Genomic DNA, 25,397 nt, shown 5'->3' with positions numbered 1-25,397 from the left:
CCCCCCCCCCCAGGGTTGCCATAAAATAACTTTCCTTCTTTGTGGGCATCTGTAGTAACTAAAATCAATAAACGGAATGAAACCAAATTTTATATTGAGATTTTGAAGACAAGGGGAGATGATCTCCGCTATAAAAAGATTTAGTACCAAAAGTCCCCGATTGGGAAACATTTGGAGCTGACGGTGCGGAAAACAAGCGGATAATTACATTAAAGGCAGATTAAATGGAATAATAATATTTCGACGGTGTAAGCAACATACGCGTCACTCACTCCAGCTGGATATGTGGCGCGTTACAGTGATAATAATAATAATAATAATAATAATAATAATTAAAGTAAAACAACAACTTGCGAGAGACACAAAAATTAATGCAGTGATTGAACTCACAGGAAATAATGTTTTATTTATCAGGTTCAGGGTTTCCTGGGACTTCGTTCCAGTTGTTCATTCAGTTTTCAACAAGCACAACTTAGGAAACTGAATTGTTAATACAAACAAATACTTGCATCTAGTCAAAATCGAATGATATTGTGTTTAAGGTGTGAAATATTAAGATAATAAATATAACACTTAGTAAGTAACAGTCTATAAAATTGTAAAGATGCATAACAGGTTTGGAATTATATTATATTATTAGTTTTTTTTATGAATTAAAAATCAGGATTTAGTAATGTGCAGTGTAACTAAAATTAACTTAAACATTCTACTGAGCTAAATGTATGGATGGGTCCAAAGGTTTGGTACGTATTAATGTAAGCGTGAGGCTGTCCGTTAATAGGAACAGGTGCGCATAGTAACAGTCCCGTGACACCTGCTTCAGAAAAAAAGTGCTGACATCAATCGCAAGTCGAGACTAACATAACGCCGCACAAGGTGTTTCAGGAGGATCTAGAGGACGCTATGTGATGCATAATATGATGTGATGCATCTCGTTGTCGTGTAGTGTTTGACGACGGCTCACAGGATATCGTTACTTTGTTATTTTGTTGAAATTTTACTAACTCTTGTATTTTTTTTACTAACTTGTTACTTTGCATTTTATTTTACTACCGTTTATCCTGCTGGTAGCACTTCATTTGAAGTGCTACCAGCAGGTTAAATTATTTTAGTCTTCGGACTCTATTTCTTTTTTTTTATTATTCTTAGACGCAGAGACCATGAGCAGAGTGATCCCCCCCTCCCTCAAGAACCGGACATTAGGAGTGGAGATTCCAGGCTTGGAGGACCCTATAGTCCTTACAACAGTAATTATGTGGCTTGTAGGAGTTAATAACATCTTCTCCTTCACCACCTATGGAGGAGGACGATTCTTGTTCGTTGTAAAAAATGCATCCACGAGAGATAAAATTCTAGAGGGTTTCTCAGTCCATGGGAAGCAAGTGACCCCAACCATAGTGGGGTCGCAGTTTCGTCAACTCAGAATCGACCGCTTCCCTATGGAATATCTTGAATCCGGGGACGACGTGCTCACCCAGACATTGCTCACTTTCCCCCAGAAGTGGGGGGAAGTGAGCAACATCAAGAAGAGCGTCTCCAAGGAAGATCCCGCTTGGTACTCTGGGGAAGGTACCTTCAAGATGGACATGAAACAACCCGTGCCCAACCTAGTGAACATCGGCACGTCGCGCGTGATGGTAAATTATCCCAGAGTGAAAAGACAGTGTTTGCGGTTGGGCTCGGTAGAACATCTGGGTAGTGACTGCCCCCGAGCCAAGTGTTTTAATTTCGTCGGCGTCGGGCACATATCACATCAGTGCCCACACCCCTGCCGAAAGTGCTCTAGCAATGAATACAAAATAACATTTTGTCCTTTACGAACCTTTGCAGAGCGGGCAGGGGCGCCCATTGAAGCACTTCCCCCGCAACCTGCAAAAGACGCCGGTGGATTTCCGGTAATCCCCAATACCCAACACCATCGGGGAGAAGACCTTCTCACAGACTGTCTTGCACAAAATCAAAAAGCGCCCCAATGCAACAACATCAGCAGAAGAGACTGTTTCCCCTCCCAGCAACAACATCAGCTGAGGAATCAGTCCCCCCCCCTCAGCCACTTCCGACATTCCATTACCACCGTCGGAAGTAGAACAACCGAGGGTACAGACGAGCTATGGATAGCACAACACTAGCTATTCCCCCCCCTCAACAACATCAGAGGAAGTGTCGTCTGTGGACGATTTACAAGCCCCCCCTGTAGTAACCAGCCGAAGAAGCTCAAATAGAGGAGGGGGAAAAAACAATTACCACCCCCTAAAGAACCACCTAAAAAAGAAAAGAAGAAGCTTCTCCAAAAACAGAAAAGAAGCACCGTACCCATTCAAGGAGAAGTAGGGAAACAACATCAGAATCGGAAATGGAGGTGGAAAACCCTCCTCACCGATCAGAGAGCATCAACTCAAACATCGGAAGATATACCGGCTCCCATTTCAACTGGTATGATTACAAAATAACACAAAACAAACTCACCAGTTCTAATATTAAGAACAGTCACCAGGAGTTCGAGGTTCTCTCGAGCTCGTGTGCAAAACTGGAAACCGGTCTGCAGGGGGCGGGATACTCTGCCTTCTCACTACGAGTCGACACACTGGTCAAATACGTCAAACAACTACGTATCAAAGACTTAGGCCGGGTGTAAAAACTTAAAACATTATAATGCCGCCACCCCCCCATTCGGTGTTGCCTCCCTCAACATCAGTTGGCACTGTTCGCTGTCCAAACAACAGGAGGTGTGGAATATTATGCTAGCACATAACATCCGGCTCCTGTTCCTGCAGGAAACACACTTTTTCCACTTTAAAATTCATGCAGAAACTGAGCCATAAGTAACTCGTCCAATCATACTATAGTTTCGGCACAAATACCACCGTCGGGTTCGGGGTACTTACGCCAGCCCCCCCCTCCTCGGAGCCTTCCAGAGGGATACAGAGGGGAGAGTCCTTGCCGTCGACTGGAAGTACAAGGGCTGTACCACCAGGTACATTTACATCTACGTCCCGGCAGACCGATCATCTAGGCCTGCATTCTTCCAGTCGCTGCGCAACTACCTATATGCGCCCATCATGTCATCCTGATGGGGGACTTGAACTGTGTGGCGGACCAGGCATACGATAAAGAAGGGGGTAATCCAAACACAGGTACAGCTGGCTACAGGGAATTGGAGATCCACCTTAGGAACCGCCAATTGACAGACATCTGGAGGGCTCACAACCACTACTGTCGGGATTATACTTGGACAGGCCGAGGCATCGGCACACGGATCGACCACTTCTATTTAATACCATACCTTGTCTCAAGAGCCAAGACAATAAGGCACGTTCCAGTCAACTATTCCATCTCAGACCATAAATTAGTCGTGCTCAGGTACCATCCTTTAGAAGCTGTAGATGTTGGTCTGCGTCCTTGGAAGTTACCATCAGATTTCATGTCCCTGTTCTCGGCCAAGTTTAATCAACTGTGCTCCACCTGGAGCACCGCTTGCTGGGACTGGGACGCCTGGGCACGACTCAAGAACAACATCAAAGAAAACATAAAAAAATGGGGCCAGGAACGTGCCTTCCTCAGAAGAGCTCGGCTCCGGGATCTTTACAAAGAGAGGAGCTGGTACGTGGCCAGCCAACGCCAAGTCTTTCCATGTCACAACGCCATCCGTGACATTAACCTCGACATTGAAATGGAGAAACAAAAGCAGGTGGACGAAAAGAACATCAAGATCCATCTCCACCTCGGTTCGGAAGACAGGCAATCGGCCACCTTCTATAACAGGCATTTCGTCATCTTCCGGCAGGACCGAACCATTACTACCCTCAGTGAAGGCGGGTTTATCCACACCACTACACCTAACATCATGAATGCCTTCTGGGGGTACAACAGTCAACTCTGCCAAGACAACAGTACCCCCAGGATTACTCCTGTTGGAACATTGACTCCTTCCCGGCGCACATCCAAGCAGGATTGGATGCACCATTTACAGCGGCCGAAATAACATGAGCCTTCAAACAGTGCCGTACAAAGAAAGCGTCTGGGCCAGACGCCTTAAGCACGGAACTCCACCGAGGGGCCTGGGACCACATCTTCCCCATTCTCGTGGCAATATTTAACATCTTCCTTACTACTGTAAATATGCCACGAGAATTATGGAATGCCATACCGTCTTCATCCCGAAGACCAACAGGGACCCTTCCATCATCAAGAACTGGCGCCCCATTAGTCAGACGAACACGCATTATAAGATCCTCGCCCGTGATCTGAACAACAGACTGAAGAGCGGGATGAGATATTTCATCAAAAGTACACAAGCGTATGGTGTTCCTAGTCGATCGATGTAGGTCAATCTCATCCTCATCAGAGAAGTGCTACGTCTGGTTAACAACAAGAACTACTCTATGACATTGTTGACTATTGATTTCAACCGAGCGATCGAGAGCGTCCGGCATTCCTTTCTCTTTAACATACTGGAGAACGTCGGGGTAAGCATTGGACTCCTCAACATCATCAGAGGCGGCTACAACAACAGATTTACTCGCCTCCTCATCAACGGACACTTATCTGACCCCATATCTATCCAGAAAAGGGTCGAACAAAGGTGCCTCCCTCATTCCGTTGCTCTTTGCACTAGCCCTTGAACCGTTCTTGTGGGCTGTCAACAACTCTCATGCGGTTAGAGGAATTCCACTTCCACTCACCACGGATGATTCCAAGGTAATCGCCTACGCAGATGAGGTGGTGGGCATTCTTAGGGACAATGACTCCATACTAAACTTCCTTAATATCCTTGAGAAGTTTAAAGTGTCTAATCTAACATCTAACCAGGACAAAACCAAGATCAAAATGTATGAAGTCTGGGACCTAAACAACATCCCTGCAGGTATCGTCCCTACTGTCGACCTCCTCACCATCTTGGGGGTCCCGTTTGAAGAACAGCCCGTGCTCAGCATAGAACATCTCCACAACAACACCATCGAGAAACTCGAGGACTGGAAAAATGTACAGCTGTCACTCTCCTCCAGGGCTTCTGTCATCAAGACCATCATATTCCCTGCACTTCAGCACGTCCTAAACATTACCAACATCAGCGAGGATCAGGAAATCCGGCTTTACAGGAAGCCTCTGAAAGTTCTTCTGGGGCAGTCTACTCCACTAAGTTGACATTAAGATCCTTGAAATTCCAGAGAAGCTGGGGAGCTTCGGCCTCCCCTCCTTTAACATCGGATACCTAAGCAATACCGCTTTCCATCTAAACAGGGTACTGCAGACTACGCATCCCTGCAGCTATCCTGTGCGGTATTTCTTGGTTTTCAAACTTCCCCTTTTTGGGATCCCAGTCCATCAGGTCCCAAGGCAGACATTGTTCCAGAAGATTACAACAGACTGTGCCAGCTTATGCAACAACTATGCTCGTCGGGTGGGAACATCGCCGGGAACACAAGCAGTTACACATGGTACGAACATTTCTTCAACATCCTTCGTACCGATGTTCCGGATCTGTGGATCAATAACGAGATCCGCTTCGGCCACCTCCAAATATCGATTTTCGCTCCATGCCAAATACCGATTTTCGCTCCATGCCAGATCCTTTCTCGACGGTTTCCCGTCGAGAAAGGATCTGGCATGGAGGATTGCGTATGGACACCTTCCAGTCAACATCAACATCTGGCGGTTCCGCAACACTCGGAACCCTTTTTGTGACTTCTGCAGGAGCCTGGATACCGTAGAGCACGCCTTCTACCGGTGTCGCATTTCCATATTTATCGAGAGGTGGATAAGCGACGTGCTCCGCATCCCACTCCTACTGCAGGAGCAAGTCATCTTCCTACAGTTCGCTCCCCAGCTAACAACAAGCAGAACCTAGTGGGATTTATAATTAATGAGCTCAAATACCACATCTGGAAGGTAAGAAAGAAATTTTCTAATCCTAATAATCCTCCTAATCTGTTGGATCTCTCTCGGATCGTTCTCTGAATGTTCTACGGTTCCTTATGGAGGTTTCAACATCTTGAAAAGTTGTGTTCACCTCCAATCCTGTGTAATGTCAGACACAACACCATCAATTTCTGTCTGCTGCTGCTGCTCTAAGTTCTCCATCTGCAGCAGCAGCAGCTCCACTTGTATCATTTCCTTGGTCTCTGCGTCTCCCCCTGAGATCTGTTTTGTTCCCTTGTGTCCACGTTGGTAGTTCGGAGGAAAAACCCAGGCTGCGCAGGCCTACTCGAGGCGGGCTGCCCTGATGGGGTGGGTCACCTTGTCACCAGCTACCTCCGTGGTCTTTTTTCCTTTTGAAAAGGAAAGAAAACGATACGGAATAATAAAACGAGCAACATGGAATGTAAGATCGATTAATGTAAAAGAGGAACAACTTATACAAGAAATAGGAAAAGGAACATTAATAAAATGTCTTGCGACCAATTTTATTTAATATTTATATCAATGATTTCTGCAATCTTAAACTAAACAGTCAAATAAATACTTTTGCAGATGATACACTACTAAATGTCTCTACTGACACAGCGAAACAAATGAAAACCATCGTGAATGTTCATCTTTTGAAAGTAAAAAATTGGTTCGAGTCAAACAATCTCAGTCTAAATGTCTCAAAATCTAAATATGTATATTTGAACTTGCGAAAACCAACTGGCAAAATGAACTTCTCTGCACAATTAATTTTGCATGATTGGAATTGCAGGACAAATTCAAATTGCAACTTCGAGAAAATAGAAAAAGTCAGTGAAAAAGAAAGAAAAAGTCAGAAGAAAAAGCTTACTTGGGATTAAAAATTGATAGTAATTTAAGCTGGAAACCGCATGTTACCGATGTCGTAAATAGAGTAAGGATTATGTTAAACAGACTTTACTACCTAAAAAGATTCTTAAATTTAAATATGCTAAAAATATTATATTCTTCCTGGATTCAAAGCACTTTACAATATGGTATATTAAGTTGGGGAGGAATCTATCGCACTACTCTGAAACTTTAGTCTCGACTCAGCATAAAGTAATTAAAATCTTAACTAGAAACAAATAAGGATCCTGCAATGTGTAATAAATACACCATAATAAACATACTACAGCTTAGATATTTATACGTCTATAGAGCACTATTATTCATAAAACCGACAAAGAATACGTAAATATCAAACAAGATACTTTCCTTAGTAGACATAAGTGCCTAAAATATTCAGTTCCAAAAGCAAATAAAGAAGCAATACTCAAACGTACCAAAAGTATTCAACATACTACCTTTAACAACAAGAAATGAAACTAACCCAAACAAATACAAAACTATAATCAAAGAGTATTTATGTAGAAATGAGGGAGCTCTGTTCAAAATAATTGTATGAATAATGGTTTTTAACATATTTGTATTCAAAGGTCCAATCTTATGTGTAAAACGCAAAATATAAATGCTATTTAAATTTTATTTTATTTTGTTTTATTTTGTTCCTAATTAATTGTTATGTAACTTTCTCTGTATGATGAAATTTTATTTGATTTGCGATTTTGCTATGTAATTATATTATAATAATATGTAATATCTATATTATATGAATGTGCAAATGTGTGTATATAATGAAAATGCATTACATAAATTTTTGTAAGTTTATGCATATCGTAACCTCGGTGAGCTGTTGTTCTTAGGTTACACATATGATTGTTCAACATATTGTACTATTATAAGAAGCTTACAAATAAACATGATTCAACCTTCGAAAAACAAATCGACTTACAACAACTCCCTACATCCCTACACCCTTCAACAACTCGTAGGAGTCTTTTGTGAGATCACATCAGAGACCCACGCACCTCAACAAGCTGCCAAGAAATTTAAAACACCTAGATAACTACAGAACATTAAAACACGAACTCTGAAAAATATACCAACAGAGTTAATATACCATTAACAGTAATATACACATCGCATATCACCAGAATCCAATGCCTATATCCCACACCTAAACAGTAACAACAACATAAATAGTTAAGGCTAAATCCCACTCTCTTCATAAAAGCTAACCCAAGATTCAAAGGAGGTGGAAATAACTTGAGTCACTCATCTACATGTAATCTTTATAATCAAATGCAGAAATGTAAGAAAACAGTCAGTAAAGTATATAACAATAAAGAAGATAATGCAGATACTCATTATTATGTGATAATATCATTAATATAATATCATGTAACATGAAAAAAATAATGTAAACAATTATTCTTTTTATTAAAAAAATTATGTAAATAATGAGTTTAAATTGTATGTTTGTGAGAAATAGGAAATATAATATTTTATTTAAATTTTGGTGATATTAAATCCCACATTGCTTCAAAACCGAATAAGAAACTCAAAGATCGGAATCAAAGAATTTCATGCCAATACAGTAAATTATAAAAGTATCGGCGAATACTAGCCTAAGCCAAAGGACGTAGTACAAACTAGGGTAATTCGCAGCAAAGGTAGGTACAGCTCTGACCACCATTCTTAGTATTTCACAAAATATAAAGCACATCTCCTAGGAGATATGATGTTATACATCATGGTGGGAGGTCACTACCCAGAACGGTTTCGACCTTTATTGAGGTCTCATCAGTGAGTTGGTAGACCAAAATTAATACGAATGGTATAGCGAAATGAAAGTATATGCTTTGCTATACTAGTTGTCAAAAAGGTGCACCCATTAAATTATTTAAATATAAAGAGCGAATAGGCTTTACTTCGGCGATGTAATATTATTTAAATTAAGGTCTTCATTTAAATGGTACATCGCCGAAATGAAGCCTACTGGCTCTTTATATTTAATTAATATAATATTTTAATTGCACATGTGTAAATACTGTTGTATATGAGTTGTTGAAATCCCTTGAGTCAACTCATATTGGGAGGTCCCTCCATTACACAGACAACTCATCATACTGTGACTTGAAAGTATTCCTGTCTCCACATCCACTACACCTCCTGGCAATTGATTTCAACCATTCTCTTCTCACAACGCGAAAAATCTAGATATTATCCATTTGCTCACGACCTATTTTATCTAGCTTCCAGAGACTGCCACTTTTTCTCTCCTCTCTTCACCCATGCTGTGAAAAATCGATACTCATTAATCCGATTAATTAATACTCCTTATTAACTTATATGTCGCGATGACGTCCCTCCCCTTGTTGTTCTATGCACTAGACTATACCATAGCATTCCCTCAATCAGTTTTCATGTTCAATATTCCAGAGACTAGAAACCACCTTAATCAATGGCCTGTGGATCTTTTACAACGTATTTCTTCCATTTGAAAACTAAGTAACGAAATCTTGGCACATTAATCTATATGCGCTCAGAATCAAGCTTTATAAAATGGAGTCGTTACATCTTTACGCCTACATTTCAGCGTTCTCGACATCACTGCCATAACGCGCTTTTGCCGTCCTCACAATTTTAGAAAATGTCTACAACATTTCCGGTCGTTATCCACCAATATAAAAGATACCTTATCTGCTCTGTGTCCTCTAAGATATCCCCTAAAATGCTATATTCTGCACGACATTACCATCTCTGTCTGCCAAACGTTTAAATCTAACGAGAGTTTGCTCAACATTTGTGATAATCACTGTTAAGGAGTTCAGGTTGAACTACGTAACTTACACATTATTCAACATATTTACCGCGAAGTGGTATACATTTATTACAACGATGCTGCCATTTGAAATCTTCTGAGGAAAAAGCCTCTCCCTTTTGGCACAAAACTGTCCTCAGCTGCAGATATGACGTCATCATCCCTGGTAAAATTTGTTCCTTTGAAGTATTTTTTAAATTTCCGAACTGGAAATAGTCAAATGGGACCAAGTCTGGCGAATATGGTGGGTGGGGCATACACTGAAATCCCGTGTTTTGTATTGAGAGTTGGGTTTTAAAAGCAGGTGCTTTGTCCTCAAAAGCAACACACCGCTGCTCAATCCATTCCTTCATTACCTCCTTCGATTCTTTCAAAGATGCAGTAAGAGTTTCGCCTTTTTTTCAACTAATTGGTAAAGATTACACTACCAATATCCCAAAACACAATGGCAAGAATCATCCCTGCAGACTTTTTCTTTCGAAACTTCTTTGAGAGTAGACAGAACCTTGGAGTCTCCACTCAATTGACTATTGCATGTTCTCTGGGTCATAGTGATGAAGCCATGTTTCATCACCAGTCAGAATACGAGACAAATATTTCACGCCTTATTCCTCAAACTGACTAAAAATCACTTGAGATAGCAGCATAAGTTTACTTTTTTGGTCGGCATTCAAACATTTAGGTCTCTTAATGACTTTCAGATTTTCCTCTCGCTGCAGAATGGAGAAAAAAAAATTTATGGAACGTAAAATTTCGCATAACGTAAAAAATCGCCTTAGCTGATTAATCAATCTCTTCAAGCGGAAAATAGTGTAATTTCACCCAATCGCGCATATCGAATCGCGTTAAGCGAGGTTTACCCTGTGTGTGTGTGTGTGTGTCTGTGTGTTTGTGTGTGTGTGTGTCATCATTATCTTTAAATTCCTGCCATGTACCCTCAAGAGGTGCACAGGATATGATAGTACTCCATGAAAAATTTACGTCATTACTTACTTCCTATCTACAATTTTCCTCCAAATCAGTCTGTTACTTATCAAGACTCCAACATTATCAGATCTTATATTTCTATCGCCTAAGGCACTTTGTATCGTATCGATGACCATACTACCTGAGATTAGCTCTGCTAACGCATTCCTCGATGCTGACAATGAGAAGTTCTTTCCTTATATCCACTTTTTTACCACCTTACCGGCCATTATGGATGAAATACGCAACCTCATACGCTTCGTATCCATCATATATTTCAATGTAATATCAATGTTATTACAATTTTAATATGCACTTCGCATCCATGATAATAACCTTGACGTCTACAGGCATCTTGGCCACTAGCGTGGTTTTAATATGATATTGCCATTGATGCCATCTGTTTACCGCTCTAATCTTTCTCAGGACTCTCATATCTCCGGTCTCTAGTCTTTGGTCAAGTGTTTTACTTCTGACCGATCTCTCAGATCCATAAGTTTAAACTGGTTTGAACACTGTCTTGTACACAGCTAATTAATGTTCCGATTACTTTCTCTCTTATTCCATATGAATTTATTCAATTCCACAAAACCAGCTTTGTTGATTCTGTTGTCTATATTCATGTTTAATTTACTATCTTTTTTATACTATATCATATATAGAATTTTTAGTATACCGAAAAACACGCTCATATCCTTGCCACTGACAAATGAGTATTTTTACTTGGACAGTATCTGCACGACTGAGAAAACAGAGCATTTTTATTTAATAATAATGAACCAACCTTCTCCAACCATACACTACTGTTATAATTTGGTGGAATACTTATTGTTCACTTATTGAATATTGTCTTATTGAGAAATATCATTTAAAAAAATAAGTGATAAAGCACTTCTCAGGTGTGATCAAGGATGTTTTTATGTAAGGAATGGAAATTCTGATGAACTATTATTAGGTGTTACATAATATTTGATCTGATTTGGATGAAAAATCACCATTAAGGGTAAAATTGTTGTATTTACTGCTTCATAATTCTAGTATAAACGGCAGATTATATGCTTCCTGTGGGTATTGATCTTGACAATGCCTAATTTTTGTTAAGGTGATGCCATGAGTGCTGCGGAATGTATGTTCTGAAAGAAGCAAGCTTACCAGAAGAAGAAGGTGATAAACAGAAGAGCTTAGAGAGATTACCTTCTCGTTTACGAATGAATTCATAAACCGAAAAAATTCTTTTTTTTTTTTCTATCAAGTACAGTAGCGAAGAAATCGATCATATTTTTGAGAAAAAGGTTACCATCGAAGAAAATAAGTTCAAAAATTAAACTCCAACTTGACCTAATAAATTCATATGTTCCTCTGATCGTAATGAATTCATTAATTCGAATGAACTCTACCAACGTAGAACTCATTTTACTTATTTAGGCATCTCGAAACTATACTTTTAAATTTATTATATTTACTTTAGCAAGTCCCTTTTTCACTATGGCCCACATGGTTTGAATTTGGCGCAGTTTTATTGAGTTAATATCAGGAAGGTTACCTGTTCACTAACGTAACTGGATGTGATATTTGAGGACTCTTTCGCTTTTTTGAAGTGTTGCACGTAAATATTAGAAAATAGTGCTTTGCTCTTCTAGATGCGTAGGACCTATTCTTTCTGCAACAATTATTAAATATTGTTCACTTTATGATACCTTCAACAGGCAAAAATGATTCTGGCTAGTCTTGTGTAAAACAACCCCAGAATATCGTTTTTGTTGACAGTTTAGCAACTTCTTTTTCTGCATAGCCTTTATCGGCAGATGTTTCATTTTTGCTCTTTCGAGATGGGCATGGGTTCTACCTGCTTTGCACGATAGGGACTGCCATGTTAGAATCATTAATTCCACTAGCTGCCAAGTCAATTTAAGACTACAGTAGACAATCCTAAATTCATTTTCCTTTCTAACTAGTAACCGATCTTTCATAAATGCAGATTAGCTCTTACGTCCACATTTTCCTTTTCTATCAGGAGAAAAAGGTACCCCTCTCCCTGAACCGATTTAATATTGCATTAAAAGAACCTAAACCAACAGCGCTCTCATTGGCAATTTGACTTTAAGTCAAGGATATCTGATGAGAAAGCGTACATAATTTCTGAACCCTTTCTTGGAGATTATCCATTTCATAACTAGATAATATGAATAAAACATTATCCATGTCAAATTGTGAGCACTATTGAAAGCTATAACACTGTTAAATATTGTAGAGACATTTCGCACATGCAGCACCCAATCAAAATAGTCAACAGTAAACAAAAAAGCCTAAACCAAATTCACAGTTACTGTGAATTGAAACAAAAACTACATCAAAACCAAAAGCAGAATGTTAATTTGAATATTTTTATTTGGCCATACTCCACTTTGTTAATTGGAGTATGGCCAAATAAACACCGATGTACATTAAACATTAATCATTTTTTTGTATTATGAATAGCATATGCAAGATGCTTACATGAAAGGCATTATTTTCTTTCTATTTAATTTTATCGTATTTCAAATTTTACCTTTTCGTGTCCTTTGGGAAGCACTCCATCTGGACAAAGCATTTTGTAATGAGAACAAAAATTTCTGGGTGCAGTTTCACACAGGTCAGGCTTCATTTCACAAAATGCAGTCCTGTTCACCCTACAACAAGAGGAAGAAGAGATACATTATTTGAAATTACGTGGGTTTCCATATTAACTATCATAAAACTGAGTGGCCTGCTAAAGTCACTCGATGTGTTCTCTGGAATACTACAACAATTCTGCGCTAAACATTTCTGTAAGATAAAGTTTCACTAGGCAAGAAATTAAATTCTTATTTTATTATTGCAATTAAAATTGATATTTATAGTATTGTCGAAATGTTCAGAAAACAAAATCTATAATAAAGAAAACATAGCAAAAACAATTTCTACCTATATATATATATATATATATATATATATCGGTAAAAACACTTTATTTTACACTTATCAAACGCAGTATCTCTCGCTTGGTAAGGAACGACTGCATAACATTACGATTTATCTTTAATTTTGATGCGAAATGTGAATAAGATAAACAATCTGCCACTGCAAGATTGAACCAGGTTTTATGAAGTAAATTTGATTATTGGGATTCAATGAAAATGCCATTATTTAAATTTGGGATTTGGAATGGTCTCGACAGATGTAAAATATCGTGCGATAGATTACACAGCTCGCAATGCAAAAGTTTTCTAATAAGAAATAATTGATTCTCAGTTAGTCGCTGGGTTAGCCTCGTGGCTATGTGCTTCCGCACCATACACCATACAAATCAGAAACAGTTTCCAGACAACTTTTCGAGACTGAATTTTGCAGCCCTATGTTATTGATACCGGTTAACAAGTATTTTTGAAGCACCCCACCGAGAAAATCTGTATACCAATGGTATTTATTATCGTAGGTGGACTAATGATTTTATTCCGATGTTTTATTACTTTTATAAATTTTTACACAATTCAGAATCCTTGCTCTACAGACCATACATGACACCTTTGCAAGCCACTCTTCAGGTCTCCAAAAGGCGAGACGGTGGTTTTACAACGAATGATGAACTTTTTCTTTCAACTAAAGGCAATCACAAATCCATGCACACGGAGAAATTTAAACTCCCAGCCTGTTAATAATCCGAGTATTTTGGTACTCACAGTTCTGCTGCATCGGGGGGTGGAAAGAAATTCTCCTCCATCAGCCGATGAAAGTATTTCTAAAGTAGTCAACGTTTTTTTTTTTTTTTTGACAGAAAGGGCTTGTTACTATAGTGGTAGAGAGAAGTTCAAACTCAACATTGCTTTTCTCCATTGAATTCCCTGCTTAAAACATTTTCTAGTATGACGGATGTTGTGAGCAGTCATTTAATTTAAATTTAAACTAGATATTACCTTTGTGACACTTCATCTGCATCTTGTCTCAAAAAGTGTTTTGTGCCCTGTGCCTCTCATTTGTTTCATAATTATCTGTTGATTATACAATTTTTCGTATACCCGTGCCACTGCTACACTTAGTTATTCTATCAAGTCAGCAGTTTTCAATTCTCTTCCCACTTCGATACTGTTTTCCTATTCAAGTCGCATAAGAGTTTCTTCGTTGAAACGTGCGCTCACAATCGCCCATCTATACGAAAAATTGAATGTTGACTGTGTCATGGAAGCAATCAGTGATTAGACACAACCGACCAAATATCCTTAGTTGGTAGAAGATATTGGCATCGGTGATTACATAGCGTATATATTATATATAATGACACATGGGGACCTCCTGAAATCTTCAGATATCATTGAAATAATTGTTGTATACTAATATACAAGATTTCCTGGGCTTATAAATTTCTTCAATGAGACACGCATGATATGCAGCTTTTTTATACTTTTGAATATCACAAATATTGGAAACTAACTTCGGCCTAATGACCCCTGGATATATCAGCAATAAAAGTGATATTATCAAAATATTAAATGCCTATTAAAAAGCACTCAAATCTGTTACGAAGATGTAATTTCCAAACAGAACGTTACTTTATGGTTAAGTTCTGTTTGGTACGTTACCATATTATATTTAATTCTGAGTGAGAAGACAATGAATAAATTAATAGTTTGATGTCAACAGTGCAAGTGTAGCAATTGATAACGCAAGATTAATAACACGTGGATTAATAATGCCACTCCTCAGAGGAACAGTTCAGTTTCATACTGATGATACTTATACAGTTGCCATCTTAAAGAAACTTTGTATCACTTTTTTTTTGCTTCAGATTTATATTTACTGCATAATGTTATATGCTGTCATTTCGTATGACGCAAATACCAATGAATCATCAAAGATTAAAAATAAAAATTAAATACTTCTGCTTCTAAAATTGCATTCAGAACGGAACTATGAAAATTGAAAGCCAGAAAGCAAAATTTCTGAAATGAAATGTCCGTATTGTTGGATCGTCCTTCCTGGCTTTTGATCCGCCATCTTGCTTTAACGTTGTTCTTATTAAGGTTAATTAATTGTATGTTGATTACTAATCCAAATATAGTGAAATTTCTATTATACTGCGCCACCATATATTCAGATTAGTCTATGTAAAATAATGTAATCAAATAATAATTAACTTTAGCAATCTAATGTTTATATATAGGCCGAATTTTACATTAACATTTGAGGTTCCCGCTAGGTCCGATAATTTTATGAACGGAGCAGTGGAAAAGAATCAGGCTAACAACAAATTGAAATCAGTAAAACAAAACATTTAATGAAATGTTATATGATATATACATAAGCATACTTTGGATACAAGATAATGCAAAATTAACTCTGTTCAACTATGCATAACATTCACTTAACTTTTGGTATTAAACACTGAGCTTCAAAATCTAATTTCTCCTTAATAGACAAAAATAGTTCAAACGTTCTTTACCACTGAAATTCACAGCAAATATTTTTATAATAGTATTCTTTATCTATCCCTTAGTCAGAAATCACATGGCTCAGTCAAGAGATAGCTATCACTTTAAGGGGGGGGGGGGACTATTAATCTTCTAGCTTCGGCAAAATTCAGCATAAACACCACAGTTAATGTTAGGATTTTACAAAGGAGATAACCGTATAACTTCACTCTAAAATGCTATAAAGTACAACTGTTCTTACCGGAATAAATCTTTGCACATATTATTCTCTGAGGCACACTTAAAACTTTAGTTATTTATCGCACTCGAGCTACACATTTCAAAAAGTAATCTTCTTTAAATGAACTTAATCTTTACTTTCAGCACATAGGCAGACACACCTGCACTAGAAAATCTACTTATTCCCCATATACTACTTTACAATAGAATCAGCTTTCTTCTAATCTTCCTTGAAAGCTCTGGAATGCAACATTAATTTCAGAATTCCATGTCAATCTTCTAAGTTGTCAATTTACATTTCAATCCTTAGTAATCTGGGTAAAGCACTTAATTCTTTGTACTACAGCCTCTTACTTAATTCCGTGCTGCCAAAAAAATATTTTCTCATCACTATTGTACTGTTCTCAGTGCTAATACTGTGCTGAGTGCTCCAATTGTACTCAGTCCCTAGTTATAGTGCTATGACTGACGACCAACTGCTACTCGCTGCCCTTGTTTACTCTCGCTTTCCGTTCATATCTTTTCACTCCGTTTTCCCTCCAAAACTTGTTCTCACCATCTAGCTCGTATCAATTCCATCTCATGTCCATAACTCACACGCTACACGCTCGCGCCTTCTATTTTTAAATCCGTCTCCATGAAAACAATTACAACAGTACATAAGCATAAGCATTACATAAAATTATACCTTTATAAACAGAAACTAAATAAAAGGATATTTTTCAACTCAAATAATATATAATTATTTATGATGAACACAAATTCTTCTACTATCAATATAGACATAATTAAAATAATCTGAACGTTATTTTTATACACAGTCCTATCCATTATTAATCCATTATTAATCTTAGATTAATTAATTAATTAAATAAAAAAACGCAAAGGTAATTATATGAATAAATAGTTTATAACAAGAGATTTACATTAAATAATATTTACAATTGCAGCCTTTGCCATGGTGGATTATGTTGGATTCTGAAAGGAGTATTAATAATTTTAATTTCTCTTCATTCAGAATCCAACAGTATTTTCTATATAGCCATGGATTCGAATCTGGAATTTCGATAGCGGTATAATGATATATTGGAAATTAAGGATGTGTAATTGAATAGGTATGAAATTAAAATGACAAAATATCTCTCATCTGTTGAAAAAAAGACAACAGTGAACAATATATTCCTAAGAGTCATATATGAACACCGTATTACAAGCATAAACGGACACACTAATTGCAAGAATACTCACGCATTTTTGCTGCAGATGGTAATGGCAGGTGCATCCATTTCTAGGGGAAACTTCATTTGCATATCGAGAGTAGTCGGATAACTAAAATACAATCTGAAGAACTCGATGGACTGATAAAGAAATCCTACCACACAAAAACAGAAAAGTATTCGTCGTAACTTCTTCAAGAAGGCCCAAAAGCTTCTACAGTCGAAACATTGTTCTTGTGGACCATCTTTCTCTTCCAATTCGTTTGGATGCTTAAAGAAATTATCGTGAGATACAGGAAATCGAGAGGGGTGGGTTCTTCTGTGCATCTTTCCTGAAATATTAATCTCGATTAAAGTTTTCGTTATTAAAATTCGTTTAAACTTTTAATCAGTTGCGTAGTATTCTTTCACATAAAGCAAAATAATAAACTAAGACATCGTGTACGAACACCACGTTCAGAATTGTAAACAATAACTTTGTTTAGAATTCTTTGTTTGTTAAAAAAAAAATTATTTTAATTTGCGAAACTTAATATATGAAAGAAAAAAGCGAATGCGAATGCATCACAAGAAAGTGAAGCATTCGCATTCGCTTTTTCCTAATGCAATGTTACATTTTGCACCAATTGTTTGGTTTATCTGCCAAACTAAAGAATCACTGTTACTTTGAAGTCCATGTGTTAAAAAACGGTAAAATAAAATAAAAAGAATTTCTGCGCAGCTATTTATTATATTTGAATATTTATTTTCGTAAGCAGTCAATGACATAGAAAAGAGTTAACCCAAACGAATGTGGTGTGTTATGTTCCATGGAGTCATTTCCGACACCTGGCGACTCCACGAACATACACTCTCCATTCGATCTGTACCTGACCATGTCTTTCAGATCCTCCACACACACTCCAGTTGCTTCTGTAATTCAATCCACCCATCTAGTTCTTGGTTTCATCGAATTTAGCAAGCACTGCCATTTGCTCGCATAATATGCCCGAAGTATGACAATTATTGCTGGATGAGCATAGCTTCGAGGGAGCATTCTGGCTTTATTCTGTCTATCACTGATTGGTTTGCTTCGCTTCCATGGTATTCGTAGTAAGCGTCTCCAAACGCATAATTCAAATTCATCTATCTTCCTTGTTTTACTCTCTCTCACGGTCCAAATTTCACATCCATACAGTACTACAGGGAATACCATTGCTTTCGCGATTCTGATTTTTGTTGCAAGGCAGTCAGCAGTCAATGACATAGAAAAGAGTTAACCCAAACGAATGTGGTGTGTTATGTTCCATGGAGTCATTTCCGACACCTGGCGACTCCACGAACATACACTCTCCATTCGATCTGTACCTGACCATGTCTTTCAGATCCTCCACACACACTCTAGTTGCTTCTGTAATTCAATCCACCCATCTAGTTCTTGGTTTCATCGAATTTAGCAAGCACTGCCATTTGCTCGCATAATATGTCCGAAGTATGACAATTATTGCTGGATGAGCATAGCTTCGAGGGAGCATTCTGGCTTTATTCTGTCTATCACTGATTGGTTTGCTTCGCTTCCATGGTATTCGTAGTAAGCGTCTCCAAACGCATAATTCAAATTCATCTATCTTCCTTGTTTTACTCTCTCTCACGGTCCAAATTTCACATCCATACAGTACTACAGGGAATACCATTGCTTTCGCGATTCTGATTTTTGTTGCAAGGCTAATATCTTTAAAGATCTTGCTTATATTTGTCATTGCTTTCTTTCCGAGTAATAATATTCTTCTAAATTCTTTAGTAAAATAACCATCTTTATCATTTCGGTATCCTACGGGCACAACATTATGAACTGCTTCCATTTTCTCCCAGTCTACTTCAAAATCATTAAGCTCACATGCTGCCATAACTTTAGTCTTTTTGTGGTGAAGTTTAAGACCATATTTAGCACTTATATATATATATATATATATATATATATATATAGCTCGAGAATTTTGCAGACCACCCTCGTATATGGTTGGCCGAGTGCTATATTATATCCGCTGTCCAGAGAAGAGGCTGGTGGTTCGAATCCCGCATACGAATGGATGTTTATGATTATTCTTACCCATTACGGAATGGGTCACCAACCATCAGCGTAGTAGACCCGAAAACCTCCGCAATGGAAGAAGCCTTCACCCTGCAGTGGGTAGAAAAGTAGGCTGTCATTTTTATTTCAATATACATATGGTTGCCATATGGTATTTCCTGATGTGGAATGAAAATATGGCTGGGGACTGTTTGGGACTCCAGTGAATGGAGATATTGCAGATGGGATTGGGCGTTGATTATATATAGTGATAACGTAAACTGTCTAGAAAACTACGGTTTTTGTTTGAATATTTTTCTCTTTCTCCAGATGGGTATAATGACAACATAATGTGTTCAACTACCTGCTCTGTACCACATGGCACCTACTTATCAATATAAGGACGAGATCATTCAATTCGCACCCAAAGTAATATCCACTTTCTTACAGTTCTTTCCATTTCTATATATCATGGCTCAAATCAAAAAGATACATGCGTAACTGTCTGTTTTAGCGATGTTGTGGAGAAATACTCTTGCTTTTAAAATAAGTAGTTTGAAGAATGTGCGGTTGTACCGATATTGAGAAAACTGCACAGGTTGTAGCAACAGCCAGAATTGATTTTGTCTCGTTATTGGATTGGAATGAGAATGTGGACTCCTTTGTAGGAGAGAGAGAGAGAGAAGCTAAAGGAATGACACTAAAGGTTTATAAATTTATGAAATCAAACAGTCCACCAAATTACTACAACAATTCACTTAGTCGAAACATCTATTAATGTGTGATTGTTTTAAAACAATAATCGTAAGATTAGTAAGAATTTGAAACAAGTGAAATCCTTTAGTAATTTGATGCTCTGTTTGACTCCTCCATCATTACTTGTAGTTAAGAGATTAAATTGAAAACTAAACACTTACTCGTCTAAACGTTTAATCCGAGTCGAGACAAAGCTGTGCTTCTTTGTAAGAGGTGTTCTTCATTGTGATGTGTATTAAAGAGTTCTGGTGAAGAAAGGTGTGTTCCGACAGGGAAAAGGGCAGATTCCATCAATATGGAAAATAGTATTTAGAAAACTGTAAAGACAACAGAGATTATCCAAGTGTTTCTACTCATGGATAATTATTCGTAGTCTCGTGATTTTTCCCTGATTTTTTTTCATGGTAGTAAAAGAAGATTTCTTTCTTTTGTATTAAGAAATAGAATTATTTTAGAAAAAAATTAATTCTAAATCAGGAGTACATTTCGAATTATCGCATTGTATGTAATGTAAAACGAAATCTGTGAAATTGCAAGTCATTCTATCGTGTGGTTTGTTTTATTGAGCTGTCTGAAGCAAACGTGTTGTTTGTATCCCTTGAATTGGATAAAATTCAGTATCGTTCGTTTATAAAATTCTTTGTAGAAGAAGATTTAACGCCCAAAGAAATTCATTCGAAGTTCATAAAAGTTTATGGGCACTCTTCTCTTTCGTTTTCGACAATTAAGAAATATGCTGCCGAGTTTAAACCCATTGGATGTGGTATGATATGGTATTGGATAACGATATGGCACTGGATGACAGGCGAGTCAAAGTGCCTCAAATTGCTAAGACAATATCTATCTCAATGGCATTAACAGGCCTTTAAGGCCCACCACTCTCCAAGCATGCTTGGATTTTGTAACCGAAATACGAGAATAGAATAGTCACCATTATGCCTCGACGTATTCCTGGATGTATCCCTTTGTGTGTTCACGGGACCGGTTTGCCTGCTTGCGGGATGGAAAACGGCAGATAAACTTGCGGAAAAAACCCTACTGCCCACGCCCTAGACCGGCGAACTTGGCTATGGCTGAGGACGATCCTTCAGCTCCTCACATCATCGATGAGAATCGAACCTAGGACACTACTTCCCCAGTCATATGGTTGCGAAGTGCAAAGCCAATGGGCAAACCGAGAGGACGCTAAGACTATAGGCATTTCAAAAGAAGGCGTAGGATATATTTTGAATGAAGATTGCATATGAAAAAGCTTTGGGCTAGATGGGAGCCCCGCTTGCTCACAGCAAATCAGAAACTCAGACGCATTTTGTGATTCGATTTATTACTATATATGAAACTTGTATTCACCATTACAGGCCAGAATCCAAACATCATTCAAAACATTGGAGAAAAGCCGGTTCTTCCGCGCCAGATAATTTAAAGTAGGAAAGGACATGGCATTAGTGTTTTGGGATGCTAAAGGCATTTTGTTTATTAATTATCTTGGAAAGGGTGAAATAATAACCGGGGAATATTATCCCGATCTTTTAACCAGACTAGACAAAAAAATGTCGGGAGAAAAGACCTTTTTGCAGAATTAAAAAATCACTTTTTGGAAAAAATCCTTTTTGCAGAATTAAAAAAATATATATACAATATATATATATATATAAAAGAGAGCGAAAGAGAGAGAGAGAGAGCGAGAATTTGTGTGTGTGTGTGTGTGTGTGTGTGTGTGTGTGTGTGTGTGTGTGTGTGTGTGTGTGTGTGTGTGTGTGTGTGTGTGTGTGTGTGTGTGTGTGTGTGCATTTCTCAAATACGTTTAATTACTTTATTTACAGAAGATGATTACTAGTAGTGGAAATGATGGAATTTGCGTGGATATATAATGCGAATAGGAAAATATGCTGATATTTGTACTTTAATAAATTAGTAAGGGTACTTGGCTTTATTTAATCATTAAATCCAAAGAGGAGTAAACAGAAAAATTTGTGATGATTTATTTTTGACACTAAAATACAATAAACAGAGGACCCTTCTTTCTTCATAACAAGTGATCCAAAATATGTCCCTTCTTGAAATGGGACTTCGTGGTCAAGAGAGGCCTTGTTCTTCCTCATACATTTCCTTAAAATGTATTGAAATACACATGTATTAAAACTAAATGTAATATGCTACGGAATATTTTCTTCGTTAGAATATTATAGCATAAGAATGGGATGCCGAAGCAGACCATTAAGCTTCTTCCATCTCTCGTTAAAGTGTAGAGCGGACTCCGTTGCTACCAACCGTCTACGAACCAAAGCAATGTCCTTTAAACTGTCTGGAAATGTGAAAAGCTATAGTCTGTGTTTAGCCTACGACAAGTACCCTTTAGCACGAAACCCGAGTGATCAGCTTCTTTTGGTCCTCTAAATAGCCAGAATACCTGCAGGTTTATAAATTCCTGCCATATCATTTGCATTCTGGACTGCAGATATTCCCTCAAATTTTCCAGCCGACGTTTTGTCCCTCAGTGTTAACATCTTCGAATTTCCAATGGTTACCGGACTGCGCTTGTACTTCCACATGTCTGTTGGTGATTTCCGGCGATGCATTAGGTTAAATGTTATGAATAGATATGACAATGACATGGCACGCCATGAGAAAATGTTTTAAACTTCCGTTAATTCCTTCAGCTCTCACTGATATTACAAACAACTATAATCTGCTCAGAGGGTTTATCAGTTACTCCTTATATAAGAATGCGCGCGCTCGTCTGTGCCCCACTGGAAAGCAAGATAGCATACACTACATACACTTTCAACATACACTATATACACTGCTTGGAATGAAGTCAATGGACACCATACTGTGAGCAATAAACAGCGCCCACATTAATAAGTTGTACGACTAATGTTCACGGCGATGATTGCAGCAATCCTACGAGGCATAATTTCCACATATTGGAATTTTGGATTAGTATTTCTACAGGCATGTAATGAGATCTTGGACTGTAGTGGCACAGATGTCATTCCACCTTAACAGACGGTCCAATTCATCCCAGAGATATTCCATAGGGTAGAGATCAGGGCTTTTTGTATGCCAACCAAGAGAGGTCACGTTCATTCCCACAAAAAACGCAGATACAGCAGCAGCCTTATGACATTGTTCATTGTCTCGTTTAAACAGAGTCTAATTTCATAGTTAGTGTTAAGCACACGGGAAAGACATGTTCATCAGCCATCTGCGACACCCACATCATTTCTGAGCACTACACGGTGTATCGTGATTCGTAGCGCCATAACACAGTTTTACAAGCTTCCACCTCCCGCTGTACACTCTCTTTGCATTACAAAAGACGATGCTTTATGTTGGTAATGTTGCGGTCCTACCAAGAAAACCAATGTTGTAAGCTTTGGTTCTGAATGTGTTTGAGCAAAGTCGTGTTCCAGTTGTTGCCCACACTCCACGTTCAACTTGTCGTCCAACAAATGGCGGTTTGTTTTACATATTATCACTCGTAGCACCCTACGGTTATGAGTGTGGTAAATCTTTCACTGCGTGCGTGCAGCATTTGCAGTTGACTTGCTGTTCTTCAATCTCAGTATGTTTTCACTGCCTGTTGACGTGAGTCGCCCAATTTGTCAACGATTTGCATGGAACAGATAGGCCTGCAACATGGCATCCTATCAAATCGCCTCTTTCAAACTCCGTGAGTTCCGTTCCCGCAGCCATTACACACAGATATTCCTTGCAGTTGTCAGTGCAGCTGACAACTGTAAATAGTTGTCAGCTGCATTATATTCCTCTAACTGATACTGGCTACTAACTCGTGACTCGGTATATGTCACGATATACCTTGCCTATGGGGAAGGTCCGTTGATTTCTTTCCATTCAGTGTATACTGTTAATTATGGGCCTGTAACTCAGCTTGCAGTGTATGTGTTGACCTTCGATTTGAAGGTCAACATATACCGAACTTCAAACAGAACTGGAGCTATGAAAAATACACTTAAAGGATCTATGTTCAGGTTGCAATTAAAATAGTTTAATTGACAGAAGACTAGACATAGGGTTTCCAACTCCATTTAAAGTTTTATTCAGCTTTCATTGAGTTTTCATTCAGGCTGATTCACATCTGATTCTAATGTTTGTTTTTTTTATATTATTTTTTTCGAGTGCATATACGAGAGTTTGGTAGATCAACCTATAATACGTTAGTACCATTTATGGGTTGGTAAAGAAGGTACTTGTTTACATTGGATTTGAATGAGTGTATATTGTATCCCTTAGGGAACACATCAAAGGGAAGACTGTTACATAATATAGCCGTGGCAGGGATGAAGGAGGAGGATGAGAAGAAATTTGTTCTGTGGCTTTCAAGGTGCACTGTGTAGGGATGTTGAGCAGCAGCTACACGTGTTCTAACCAGCTTAGTACAAAATGGGAAAATTATTGATTATATTTCGGATGAATATTTTCCATGGAAATATTTGTAGAAAATACATATGCAGAGACGGATCGTCTATGCGAAAGTGAATGTAGTGAGTTGGTAAGAGATGGTCAATTATATGTCTGATTGCTTTCTCTATATTGAGTCGAGCATTTGGAGGGAGGTTTTGGGGACCCCCCCCATGTTAAGTGGGAGCATTATTCTATGGTTGGACAGATTTTTGATTTGTATAAGGTTAACATCTGTTCAGGGGTGAAGTAAAGTCTTGAGAAAAAGAGAAATTTTAGTTTTTTAGAAGGTGAAGATGCAATGGCTGTTATATGTTTATGCCAGGAGAGACTTGATGTCAGGATAATTCCAAGAAGAGAAATCGCAGATTCTCTGGAAATTTTGGGTGTTGTCAAAAATAATATTGGTTGTTGTCAAACTGCAAAAACGAAATGTTACTCAATAGCGCCATCCAGTGGCATAATTGCCATGCTAAGTTTATCTAAACTGGAAATAAGAGGACAAATATTAGAACTGATAATGAAATTTAAGCGCAAAGGAATCGTACTTAACGGAGAATAAATAAACGATAGACAAAATCAACTCCACTGAACTTTCCATTAAACTTCTTTTAGTAGAATAACATTTTAGAAAAGATGTTCCATACCAGAAATACAAACTTTAAGCAAACAACAATCAACAACATGCACAGAACTATTTTCGAGATATCATCCGTGGTGTTAAAAGA

The sequence above is a fragment of the Typopeltis vanoorti genome, chromosome 21 (assembly GCF_054136105.1).
Source record: "Typopeltis vanoorti isolate ZY-2024b chromosome 21, IOZ_Tvanoo_1.0, whole genome shotgun sequence".
NCBI lineage: Eukaryota > Metazoa > Arthropoda > Arachnida > Uropygi > Thelyphonidae > Typopeltis > Typopeltis vanoorti.
The sequence above is the reverse complement of the archived record's forward strand: the minus strand, read 5'-3'. Positions refer to the sequence as shown.